This window comes from Arachis ipaensis, chromosome B07 (assembly GCF_000816755.2).
Source record: "Arachis ipaensis cultivar K30076 chromosome B07, Araip1.1, whole genome shotgun sequence".
Classification (NCBI taxonomy): Eukaryota; Viridiplantae; Streptophyta; class Magnoliopsida; order Fabales; family Fabaceae; genus Arachis; species Arachis ipaensis.
In genome coordinates, this window is record NC_029791.2 from 66,227,726 (window position 1) to 66,240,586 (window position 12,861).

The following is a 12,861-nucleotide window of genomic DNA, read 5'->3' on the forward strand; positions in this document are numbered from 1 at the left end:
AGCTTCCGACTTCGATTTTTTGCGATCCGTAACTCTAATAAAAAATTTAATTCAATAAAAGTGTTTATATTCTTCTTCTTTACACGTTGGCATCACTTTTGTTCGGTAGAAATTGACGGTAATATAGCTCCCCTTTCCCTTGAGTTCAACCAATTAAAATTTTAGAAAATATAGACGATTTTTAACGTTTTCTTCATCAGCAGTTCGATCAAAAAGCTTTTTTGAAATTTTTGTTGGTTTAATTTCATACGGAAGTAGAATTTTAGTAATTTCTCATCGGTTAAATTGGTATTGGATAAGTGAATTGATGTTGTGATTGATTATTGATTGAATTTGACTAAATTTATGTTGAATTTTTGTGATATATTGATATTTGTGATTAGTTTGAGATTTAGTTTGTTTAAGTGTAGCCAAGAACTGAATTATTTGATGAATTCGGAGCTGGAATGTTATTGGTGATCAAGTAGAATTGGTGAGATTTGATGATGAATTAAGATTTAATAAGAAATAAATTGATGAACTGACATAATTTGAGATATGAAAATTGTTTGATTTTGGAAGCGGTTTGATTTTTAATTGGTTTGATTTTATAAATGGTTTTGATTTATTGAAAACGATTTGAAAGAGTTTGAGAAATGGTTTGGATAGACCCGAGAATGGTCGCAAAATCTGAGTTTTAGGGGAGATGCTGTCGAAATTTTGTTATAAAATTTAAGACTTTGTTTGAAATGTTATTTAGAAAAAGATTGGATTTGAGAAATTATATTATTTTATTTTTTATTTATTAAGAAAATAGTTATGTTTCGAGTTTTGATGAGCGGATATTTTATACGCTTTTTGGGGATAATTTCATATAGTTTAGAGTGTGTTTTAGTTAGTTTTTAGTCTATTCCTAGTAGTTTTTAGGAAAAATTTATATTTCTGGACTTTACTATCTAATTGGGGACTTTAGCAAAGCTGAGTCACAATCTGAAAAGGTTCACCCAATTATGTATCTGTGGCATTTATGTATCCGGTAGTAATACTGGAAAACAAAGTGCTTAGGGCCAACAATCTCTGTGGGATTCGACCCTTACTCACGTAAGGTATTACTTGGACGACCCAGTGCACTTGCTGGTCAGTGGCACGCGTTGTGAAAAGTGTGATTCGTGATTTGTGCTACCAAGTTTAATTCATTTAAGAGAAGTATATGTTTTGAGTTCGATTTATTTAGAAAAGAATTATTTTACGATTTTAAATTATTTAAGAAAAGTATTATGTTTTAAGATTGATTTAAATATAAAAGGGCTTATCTTTTGAATTTGACTTAAGAATTTCATTCATAGGAGTTTTAGTGAACGTTAAAAGTAATTAAATTTTGATTGAATGATTTCGTTTCTTGGAAAAAATTAAAGAATTAGTTTTAAGGATGAAAATAGGATTTATTTTGGTTTTGAAATTGGTTTAGAATTTCTGATTTGTATGATTTGGTTTTGATTTGATTTAGAAACTTTATTTGATTAAATTTAATTTAAGAAAACAATGATTGTTAAGAATTTCTAATGAACTTAAGGAAATGAAATTAGTTTTTGCTTCTCTAAAGTCTAGAGGCCTTGCTAAGGGGTTTAACTAATAAATGGTTTTTCTTTGTCTTTTGAAAGAAGAATTGGTTTAAGTGAAATTGTTTTAAAGGTTTTGGAGAATGTCACAAAGAGGTGGTTTTGATTTTAAAAGAAAAAGATAGGATAAATCGGCACGTGTGTGATTATGAGAATGATTGAAAGGTCATGAGAGGGTGACGGAAAGTAAATAATTATGGTGTCGATGTAAAAATGTTAAGTCATGGGCTTTGTATGTGAATGATTGTGCGGGGATGCCTGTAAATATGGAATGGCTTCTAGGAGAAAGGGTCTCATGCTTCAGCTGGAGAATCAGCGCCTGCAAGTACTTGCAGAGGTCATGTTCGACATTCTTCAGCTGGAGAATCAGTACCTTCAAGAAGTAGAAACTTGCAAAGGTTATGTTGTTGGAATGCCTTATCCGACTTGCGAGTTGAATTGCGTTGGGTGCGGGTCGAAACTGACAAATGAGCTCATTACATGCGATAGGACTAGGCATGCATCATCGTTGTTTGCATATTTTGCATTTGGTTCGGTGTTGTGAATTTTTTGTAATTGCTTGAGTGTGTTTGTGATTTTCATTACTTGTTAATTTAAACTTCTATGACTGGTTATTGTTCTGGGTCCCTGTGTCGGGCTGCGAATGTCTGAACTATGATAATACAGATTTAATTATCTACCCTAAATCCTACTAAGAACTACACAGTTCTTACTCCCTATTTCCATCCCTTTCAGCTATAGGTGCAAAGGTTTAGTACGGAGCTACAGGAGCATAGAAGATTATGTTTACGAATTGAGTTGTTAGATTTTATTTTTTCTTTGTCATTTATTGTTTTGGTTTTTGGAGGGGTAGGACTTGTATTTGAGGATCTTTGAATAAGTCTATGTATATAATTCTACGTGGATATATATATAATTAAATGGTTTAATGTACCGACTCTTTGTTTTCTTGGTTAAATAAAGATAATATAAAATAAAAAAGTTTGAAAATAAGTAACGCCGAAATTTTTAGTACAATCATGAAGTGCTAAAAATTAGGACGTTACAGTTGGATCGTGTATGCAATGCCAGTGGTGGTGGAATATGTTGTTGTTTGATGAAAAAGGTGACGGTGATGGTAACCCAAAAGAGGGATAAGATGATGGATGGTGAGATCGATAGGGTTGAGGTTACATTAAAATTTTTGAGTAAATTAGTTTAAAATTATAATTTTTATTAAGAGTAGAATTGGAAGAAAAAAATTGATTAATCATTGACAATCAAAATACTAAAACTTATTTGAAATGGATAAAATTTAAATTAAATTAAACGTCAAGAGTAATTTAAGAAAAATAAAAAATATTACAGAAATAAAATATACTTTATTTTTGAAGTTTTTAGAGATTTATTTGTCTAATATGCATTTATAATTTTGAATAAAAGTAATTGAAAGACCAATTTATCCGATAAGAATGATTTTTGAAAACTTTTTAAAGAAATAAAATTTTGTTAGAAACTAAAACGTTTGATCCAAAATTAGATAGTCACCAAAACAAATTATTATTACAGATTTAAATGATGGTACCAAACCGACTAAAATGAGTAATTCTCATTAATTGAATTAGAGAACAGTTTGCCTCGTCTGATTAATAATTGAATAAAGGCTAAAGTCGTTTTTTCAGATATATACTAAAAGACGTAAAGTATGATTTTAGTCCTAAACGTTTGGATCAAATTTTAATTTAATTTTAAATATTTTATTTTTATTTTGAAAAATTTTAAACAAATTTAATATTATCCTATTAACATTATTAAAATTATATCTTTTTTTATATATTAAAAAAAATAACCAAAGTTTTTTATAACACTTTTTCTCTTCAATTTTTTTTTGTACAAAACTCCGAATCCTAACAATTATCATCAATATTTTAAAATTAAAGAAAAAATGTTTATGTTAATAATCCTAACAATTATCATCAATGCTTTAAAATTAAAGAAAAAAGATTTATGTTAATAATCATTGTGAATCAATTTTATTTAGAGTAAATAGTCATCTTTAACCATGAAAGATTTGAACGCTGACAAAATTGACCAAAAAGAAAAATAAAACTAAAGTTATACCCATACAAAATAAATTTTGTTTAACAAAAACGACCAAATCCTAAAAAATGATAAAAAAAATCCCAAATTATCCCCTCTCTCCACCACTCACCCATCTTGCTGATACAAGGATTTTTGTCGGTTCGGAATTTAACAAAATAATTTTGCTGTGAGCACAGCCCAAATCAACAATCGATCCTCAAATCAAAGTTTAGTTTTGGTTGTCACAAGTCCAACCCAATAAAAGTAATCGAGAGTATTAGTCCCGGGTCGTTCTCCCTAAAAATTACAATCGAGTACTCAATTATTGGTTATGAGGTTTCAAGGGTTGGGTTGATAAAAGTGCAAGAAATTAAAATAACAAGAAAATTAACTCAAACAACTAAAGAAAGCAAATAATAAAGAGAGACATTCATGGTAAGGATTGAGAATATAGGCTTTCTATCCTTGTCATTAATTATCATACAATGATTAATAAGAGCTAATCCTATTAAGTCATCTTCTACATCGGAAGAAGGTACCATATTATCTTCATCATAGGAAGAAAGTCAAATAGGACTAGTTAATCCCAATCCAAAAGTCCTAATAAACTTACTAATTGAATTAGCAAGATATTAGAGTCAATGGAAACAATATTAACTAACAACTCTAGATCACCAATCTAAATTTGACATTAATGACTAAAGATTGCCTAATTTCTCTTTCCAAGCCAAGAATGCTCAAAAAGCTACTCTAAACCTAAGCCAAGCATTTTGTCAAACACTTGGAAGGCATAAAAGGAAAACATCATAAAAGTGCAATAATAATAAAATCTACAACTACCCAATGCAAGAAATTAACACTAACAACTCAAGAAAGCAACATTAAACATAAAACATAAATTGCATTAAAGAAAAGCCAAATCAACAAGAGTGCATCAACATAAAAGAGGCATAAAATGGAAAATTAACAAGAGAACTAAGAAGAACAAGGATGTAAGAACAAGAAATTATAAAGAAAACAAGATGAAAACAAGAGTTAGACCTAGATATAAGAGGAAAATTAACCTAAGAACCCCAATTCTAGAGAGTAGAGGGAGCTTCTCTCTCTAGAAAACTACCTAAAGCATCATCCTAAGCTAATCTAATTGCTCCTCCCTTGTTCTCTCTTGAATTATGCATCAAATAGTTTCAAAAATGAGTTGGATTTGGGCCTGGAAAGCTCAAAAATCGCCCCCAGCGTATTGACTTTAATGAGGTCACGTGCTCAGCGTCACGCGTGTGCGTGGTCGACGCGTGCGCGTCGCCTTGCAAATTCCTCCTCACGCGTACGCGTGGGGGACGTGTGCACGTTGCCTTCAATCCTCCAAATGCTCATTTCTTCATGAATTCTCCACATTGCATGCTTTTCTCATCACTTCTTCCATCCAATGCTGCCTTATGAACCTGAAATCACTCAAAAATGTATAAAGCTATTGAATGGAATTAAAGTGAATTAAATGTAGCTATTTTTTAAGGGCTAAAAAGCATTTTTTCATTCTTAAGCACAAATTAGGGAGAATTACAAAAAACCATACTATTTTATTGAATAAATGTGAGATAAGTTGATAAAATTCTCTAAATTCAACACAAGATAAACTACAAAATTGGGGTTTATCAAACATCCCCACACTTAAACCAAGCATGTCCTCATGCTAAACTTAAGAAAGAGACAAAGGGTATCAACATTTATTCAATGCAAACTATCTATATGCACCCTATCTAAATGCAATCTATCTAAATGAATACAACTACTTGGTCAAAATAAATCAATTCCCAAGAATACATATATAAACATTAGGGCTAAAGGTATTAACAACCAAGTCAAATCCACAATTGAATTGAGTTATTGAAAAGAATTCATAAACTTGCAAGAAAAGAAATGATCGTAGGTGAAAACATGCAATTGAGCAATCGAACCCTCACCGGATGTGTATCCGCTCTAGTCGCTCAAGTGTATAAGGTTGATTCACTCAATTCTCCTCTAATCATGCTTTCTAAGATTTGTTTTTTATCTAACAATCAACAATTATTTAGTGCATGCATGCAAATATCATGAGGACTTATCTATAGCTTGTAATGGGGTTAGGGTCAAAGTAGGATTGTATTTGATTAAGTGAGCTTGAAATTTGAATCTTTGATTAACCTAAGCTATCACCTAACCTACAACCTATACAATTCAAAGCTAACCTAACTACCCATTCTTCTCTTTTTCACACACTATATTCTATTTTTTCTTTTTTTTCTTTTTCTATATTTTTTTTTCTTTTTCTCTTTCTTTTTGATGAATTATATACAAAGGTACCAATGCACATGGTTTAAACATTTAATGTATGAGTATGTACCCAATTCCCAAAATTTTCAATAAAAATACAAAAATACACTTTTATCTCACCCAATATTCCCAACTCTCCCACAATTAAATGATAAACACTCTCACTAGCCTAAGCTAATCAAAGATCCAAATTAAGGACATTTATTGTTTTTCGCTTTAAGGCTAGTAATATGCTAAAATTAAGAATAAAAGGGGTTTAGCATAGGCTCAAAATTGGCTAACAATGATAGATAAAAGGTAAGGTCATTTGGGTAAGTGAGCTATTTGAAGCGATGGCCTCAATCATATAAGTGCATTCATACACAAAATAATTGACATAAAGAATCAAACAAATCAAAGATTACAATCATAGAAAGAGAATAATACACATAAGAATGAAAATAGTGGTTATATGATGTAACCACACAATGAGGCTCAAAACTCACATGCTTTTGTGTTCTTAGCTCAAAAACATGTTCCACAATATATATAATTCAAGCAAGTTATAAAAAAAGCTTTTTTTTTTTCAAATCAATTGGGGTGCCCTATAGATAAAGTCCTTGGAAAATTTCATTATTTTGACTAAGCTTATTATACATATATATGCAAACTAATAAAATACAACTAAAAATCCTAAAAGACCTAAAAATGAAATGCAAAAGTGTTGGGATTAGAAATTTGTCACCCAAAAATGGCTAATCGGTCAGACGACCTCCCCACACTTAAAAGTTTGCAACGTCCTCGGTGCATTCGGAGATGAGTAAGGGGGTACGACGACTTTCCATATTGCCACCTTCAGCTGGTGGATGAACCGGCTGCTGCATGCTCTTTCTCCCGCTTCCGTTTCAGCTTATGATAACTCACAATGAAAAATGGAAAATAGTACAGTAAGATGAGAAAATGCAAGAGCAAGAAAGCATAAATTGTTGGAATGAGGTAATAATCACTAGAATGAAGTGAGTGAATTAGTGTGACATTGAAGAAAATGGTGTGTGGGTTCTAAGTTGCGCGCAGTTTAGAACACAGACACACTATCATAAAAAGCTATGTCACAATTACACAAAAGAAGTATGCACTTCACTCATCCTAGTGTGCTTGAAACACTTCAAAGAAAACTTGTAGGTTAAGACAACGAACAAGCAATAAAGAGGCATAAAAGTATTCAAGCAATTAATCAAGCAATTGTGAATTGGGTAATGAATGAACATTGATTGATGTGCAAGTAAACTTAGTGAACCAAATGAAATATAGAGCTCACACTTCAAACAATGACACATATTGAAGTTTGTTTGCAACATCTAAGTGATATAAAGGTGGAAGACATGGGTGCTATGGAACTTAGGAAAAAGAAGATATAAGTGAAAATCAATCACATAGCAAGCATGATCCACAAAGTTTAGAAAGCTCAAAAATATGTCACTAGGTAAGCTTACGATCCAATTTCACAATTTCACAATCTCAATGGATGAAGTAGATGATGTCAATAAAGGTCAATCATAAACAAGCGTCACCTAAAAAAAATTGCATCGATTATACACAATTGCCTCATCATAGATAATGAATCAAATCACATGGTGGCCAAAACATGAAATTTAGAAATCTAAAAACATTCTAGAAGGCAATGTTATTAGTACTTGGTGTTCAAAAACATTAAGCATGAAGAACTCAAAACCAAGCAACAAAAAGTAACCTCAATAAGAGAAACCCAACAATGAAAATTAACAATAATGATGTTAAAATAACATCCTATCTGTAATCAGTAGTAATAAACAGCAAACAAGATTAATAATCCAAAATTTATCATGAAAAATAGAAAATTAAACAGAAATTAAACTAACTAAGTAACTAACTAACTAATTAATTAAAGAAAATAATGGTTAATGGTGGTGGTTTATGATGGTTGAAGGATGGAAAGAAAAGAAGAGAAGAGAAGAAAAGAAAAGAAATTGAAAGAAGAGAAGACAAGAAGGTGGGTGAAACAGGGCAGTGAGTCACGCGGACGCGTCAGGTCAAGCATACGCGTGGGTCAAAATTGTGCTAGAGGCACAATTTCAGCACACTACGCGCACAACTCTCTGTTTTTTATACTGCGCCTAAAAATTTTGAGTGTCACGCATACGCGTGGACGAGGCGTATGCGTGAGGTGTTGGAAACTTGGGGATCACGCGTACGCGTGGCTTGGTGCTCTATTTTCAAAATTTTCTAATTTCTTGCACCAAACCAAGCATTCCAAACATCCAAACAGCTACCAAAACACTATCAAACCTTATTTAACACCCTAGACTACTAAATAAACTCAACTAACCAAACAAAACATGAAATTAAACTTATTTTACCAATATATACAAAAGAGAAAAATAAAAATAGTTTACCATGGTGGGGTGTCTCCCACCTAGTACTTTTATTCATTGTCCTTAATTTGGACTTATGGGAAGCTCTCATCAAGGTGGCTTGTGCTTGAAGTCATCTTTGAACTTCTACTAATGCTTGGATCTTCAATAAGCTCCAACATTCCAAATAATTTGCATCAAGGTTTGGTGGAGTTCTTCACCAGCTTGGAGTTCCCAAAGTTGGTCCACGTATTGTAATCCGGGATCTCAAACCTTGCTTTCACACCCATCTTCAAGTTGAGCACTAGTCCAACCCTTGCATCCAATTCTTGAAGCCTCAACCATAATGAGCCTAGACTTACAACGCCAACCACTAAACATTCTTCTCTTACGCTTCATTCCACAAAGCACCCTAAGTTGGCCATCCATTTCAAGCAAACCAAATTCAAGTGGGATAATAAAGGTGAGAGTGATAAGTTTTACCCACTCAAATGAAGGATTAGATGGCGGCCTAGGTAGAGAAGTTTCTAACGGTCTTGATAAAGCACATTCCACTCCCGTCCATCCTCTTCTAGGGGCTTCCACCACCTGACAAGATTCTTCAAGCTCTACCTCTTGCCAAGCTTTCTCAAGTTTACATGCTTCTTTACCAATGTCCTCTAGCTCTTTCCCATCACTCAAATCATATCTTGGAGGTTGAGTGAAATCTACCTCAACATCAATCTCAAATTCAACGGGGAAGGATTCATCAAACTCAAAAGGATCATATGTTGATGTGGAATCATCATAGATAGGAGGATTTGTTGCTTGCTACACTTCTTCCAATTCTTCAATCACATTGTGCCTTGGAGGTTGTGCACTACCCTCCTTAACATCACCTTTAAACTCTATGGAAGAAGGTTTTTCAACTTGAGATTCCTCTCTGCATCCAACATCTCCTAAATCTTCAACCACTTCCTTTGGTTCAATTATCTCTACTTCCTCCTCTTGTTGCACTTCTTGCCTCAACTCCTCTTCTTCACCTTAAAGCTCCAAATTCTCCTTCTCATTGTGCTCCTCAACTAATCCTCCACATTTAACAATAAGGGTGTCTTGGATAGTTGAGCACAATGATGCCAACTAGCTCATCACTTCGGTTAAGCTAGCCATGATTTCCCCTTGATTTTGGCAACGAGTTAGAAGTTCTTGTTGTTCTTGCATTAGGGGTTGGAGAGATTAGTCCAATGAAGGTGGTGGTCGAAGAGAGGGTTCATTGTTTGAGAGAAAGGTATTATAGTTGGAAGGTGGTTCATATTGGTGAAAGTCTTGAGGTGGTGTATATAGAATTGGTGGTTCTTGGGAGTATTGGTGTTGGAATGGTGGTGGCTCTAAGTATGGTTCATATGGTGGTTGGAATGCTGGATATGGATTAGGATCATATGGTGGTGAATGGTGGTATGAGACTTGTGAGTAGGGTTGTTGGGAGTTAGGTTGAGGGAAAGGGTCATATGCATATGGTGATTGTGGTTGACAACCACAATGAGGGTCACCACATCCATTAGGTTGATATGCATTAGGAGTTGGATTGTACCCATAAGAAACCGGAGGAGGTTGTTGCCATGAAGGTTGTCTATATGCTTGAGGCTTCTCCCACCTTTGATTCCCAAATCCTTGATACACATCCTCATTGAAGCTTCCATTTCCTACAACATAGTTTGAACCAAACTCATAGCCAAAAAGGTGAGAATTCATGGTGAAAGGGAAAACAAAAGAAAAAACTAACAAGAAACAAAGAAAGCAAAGTCCTACAACTAGAAAAACTAGCAAACAAATCAAAAATCAAGGTATTCACAATATTGACATATATACAATAACCAATAACGGCGTCAAAAACTTGATATGAGGACTTTTACCGGTTCGGAATTTAACAAAATAATTTCGTTGTAAGCGTAGCCCCAATCGGCAATCGATCCTCAATCAAAGTTTAGTTTTGGTTGACACAAGTCCAACCCAATAAAAGTAACTGAGAGTATTAGTCCCGGGTCGTTCTCCCTAGGAATTGTAATCGAGTGCTCAATTATTGGTTATGAGGTTTCAAGGGTTGGGTTGATAAAAGTGCAAAAAATTAAAATAACAAGAAAAGTAACTCAAACAACTAAAGAAAGCAAATAATAAAGAGAGACATTCATGGCAAGGATTGAGAATATAGGCTTTCTATCCTTGTCATTAATTATCATACAATGATTAACAAGAGCTAATCCTATTAAGTCATCTTCTACATCGGAAGAAGGTACCATATTATCTTCAACATAGGAAGAAAATCAAATAGGACTAGTTAATCTCAATCCAAAAGTCCTAATCAACTTACTAATTGAATTAGCAAGAGATTAGAGTCAATGGAAACAATATTAACTAACTTCTCTAGATCACCAATCTAAATTGGGCATTAATGACTCAAGATTGCCTAATTTCTCTTTCCAAGCCAAGAATGCTCAAAAAGCTACTCTAAACCTAAGCTAAGCATTTTGTCAAACACTTGGAAGGCATAAAAAGAAAGCATCATAAAAGTGTAATAATAATAAAATCTACAATTATCCAATGCAAGAAATTAACACTAACAACTCAAGAAAGCAACATTAAACACGAAACATAAATTGCATTAAAGAAAAGCCAAATCCAACAAGAGTGCATCAACATAAAAGAGGCATAAAAAGGGAAATTAACAAGAGAACTAAGAAGAACAAGGATGTAAGAATAAGAAATTATAAAGAAAACAAGATGAAAACAAGAATTAAACCTAGATCTAAGAGGAAAATTAACCTAAGAACCCTAATTCTATAGAGAAGAGGGAGTTTCTCTCTCTAGAAAACTACCTAAAGCATCATTCTAAGCTAATTTAATTGCTCCCCCTTGTTCTCTCTTGAATTCTGCATCAAATAGCTTCAGAAATGAGTTAGATTTGGGCCTGGAAAGCTTAGAAATCGCCCCCAGCATATTCACTTTAATGAGGTCACGTGCTCAGCGTCATGCGTGCTCGTAGTCGACTCGTGCGCGTCGCCTTGCAAATTCCTCCTCACGCATACGCGTGGGTGACGCGTGCACGTGGCCTTCAATCCTCCAAATACTCATTTCTTCATGAATTCTCCACTTTGCATGCTTTTCTCTTCACTTCTTTCATCCAATACATGCCTTATGAACCTGAAATCACTTAACAAACATATCAAAGCATCGAATGGAATTAAAGTGAATTAAATTTAGGTATTTTAAGGGCTAAAAAGTATGTTTTCACTCTTAAGCACAAATTAGGAAGAATTACAAAAACCATGCTATTTCATTGAATAAATGTGAGATAAGTTGATAAAATCCCCTAAATTCCACACAAGATAAACCACAAAATTGGGGTTTATCACCTACCATCAACATCATCATCATATTATTCTATTTTTCTCTGTAAATCTCACTCACGTTGCATAATCTCCTCCTTGCTTCTTCCCACCTAACCAATGGTATGATAAAGAATCCTGTTAGTTCCATAGTCATTGGAGTTATGTCCACCAACTATATATGCATATCAATGTAAGTTCTCACTGTAAGCTCCAGCTATGGCATTTATCACACTAAGCCCTCCAACAGTGTACGTAACAACGCATACGCTAACTCCACGCGACCACGCATAGTCATCTGCGGCGTACTCTACGTTGAGCTCGTTGCATCAACTAAGAAGGTAGAGGCTTGGCTCGGCTGTGAGGTGAGAAGAGTGAGACTGAAGTCACTGGGGACGAAGCAGACGTCGGTGATGCCAATTTGAACGAGGCAGCGGGCTAGGTGGCGGCCAAGTATGGCTTCTGATAAGGCGATGACGGTGGCGGAGATGGTGGTGGAGTTGTTGTTGGCACAGGAGATGATATCGTTGCTTGGGGGTTTGTGCGAGTCCACAGATCCAATCTTTGTGTCTATGGCGGTGGTTAAAGACGGTGGCAGTTTGGTAAGATGGAATGAGAATTGGAAAGAGAATAATGTGATGATGATGCTGATGTTTTGATGGGTGAGTGGTGGAGAGAGAGGGGATTTTTTGAGATTTTTTTTATCGTTTTTTAGGGTTTGATCATTTTTGTAGAAAAAAATATATCTTGTATGAATAAAACTTTTGTTTTAATTTTTCATAGTCAATTTTGTCAGCATTCGAATCTTTCTTGGATAGAAATGGTTATTTACTCATTTTATTTATATACTGAAATCGAATGTTATTGGCTATTCAATATGCAAATTGTTTGTGTCAATATCAATGGTAAAACAACATTGAATCAACTTAAAACTTTTTTGGGATTGAAATAAAATGTTTGAAAGTTTTTGAAATTGAAATAGGATATTTGAAACGTTAAAAACCAAATTAAGTAGGCCGGTTAAAACGAACTCAATAATTTTGTGCATATTAGATGCGCCACTTTTTATGAACCATTAGATTTTATTGAATGAAAATCAAAGAATGTTTTAGAAGGAAAATATTGATAGACTTTATAAAAATAGAACATATTAATGCATAC

The 12,861-nt window shown here is 33.8% G+C and overlaps 1 long non-coding RNA gene across 1 annotated transcript in view; it reads left to right on the top strand.

Annotated features, from left to right (window-relative positions):
- The window catches only part of LOC110264641, a 24,682-nt gene continuing 12,867 nt past the window's right edge, over positions 1,047-12,861 (top strand). The window contains exon 1 of the long non-coding RNA XR_002350813.1: positions 1,047-1,165. This is a non-coding gene — a long non-coding RNA (uncharacterized LOC110264641). The remainder of the gene's footprint in view (positions 1,166-12,861) is intronic.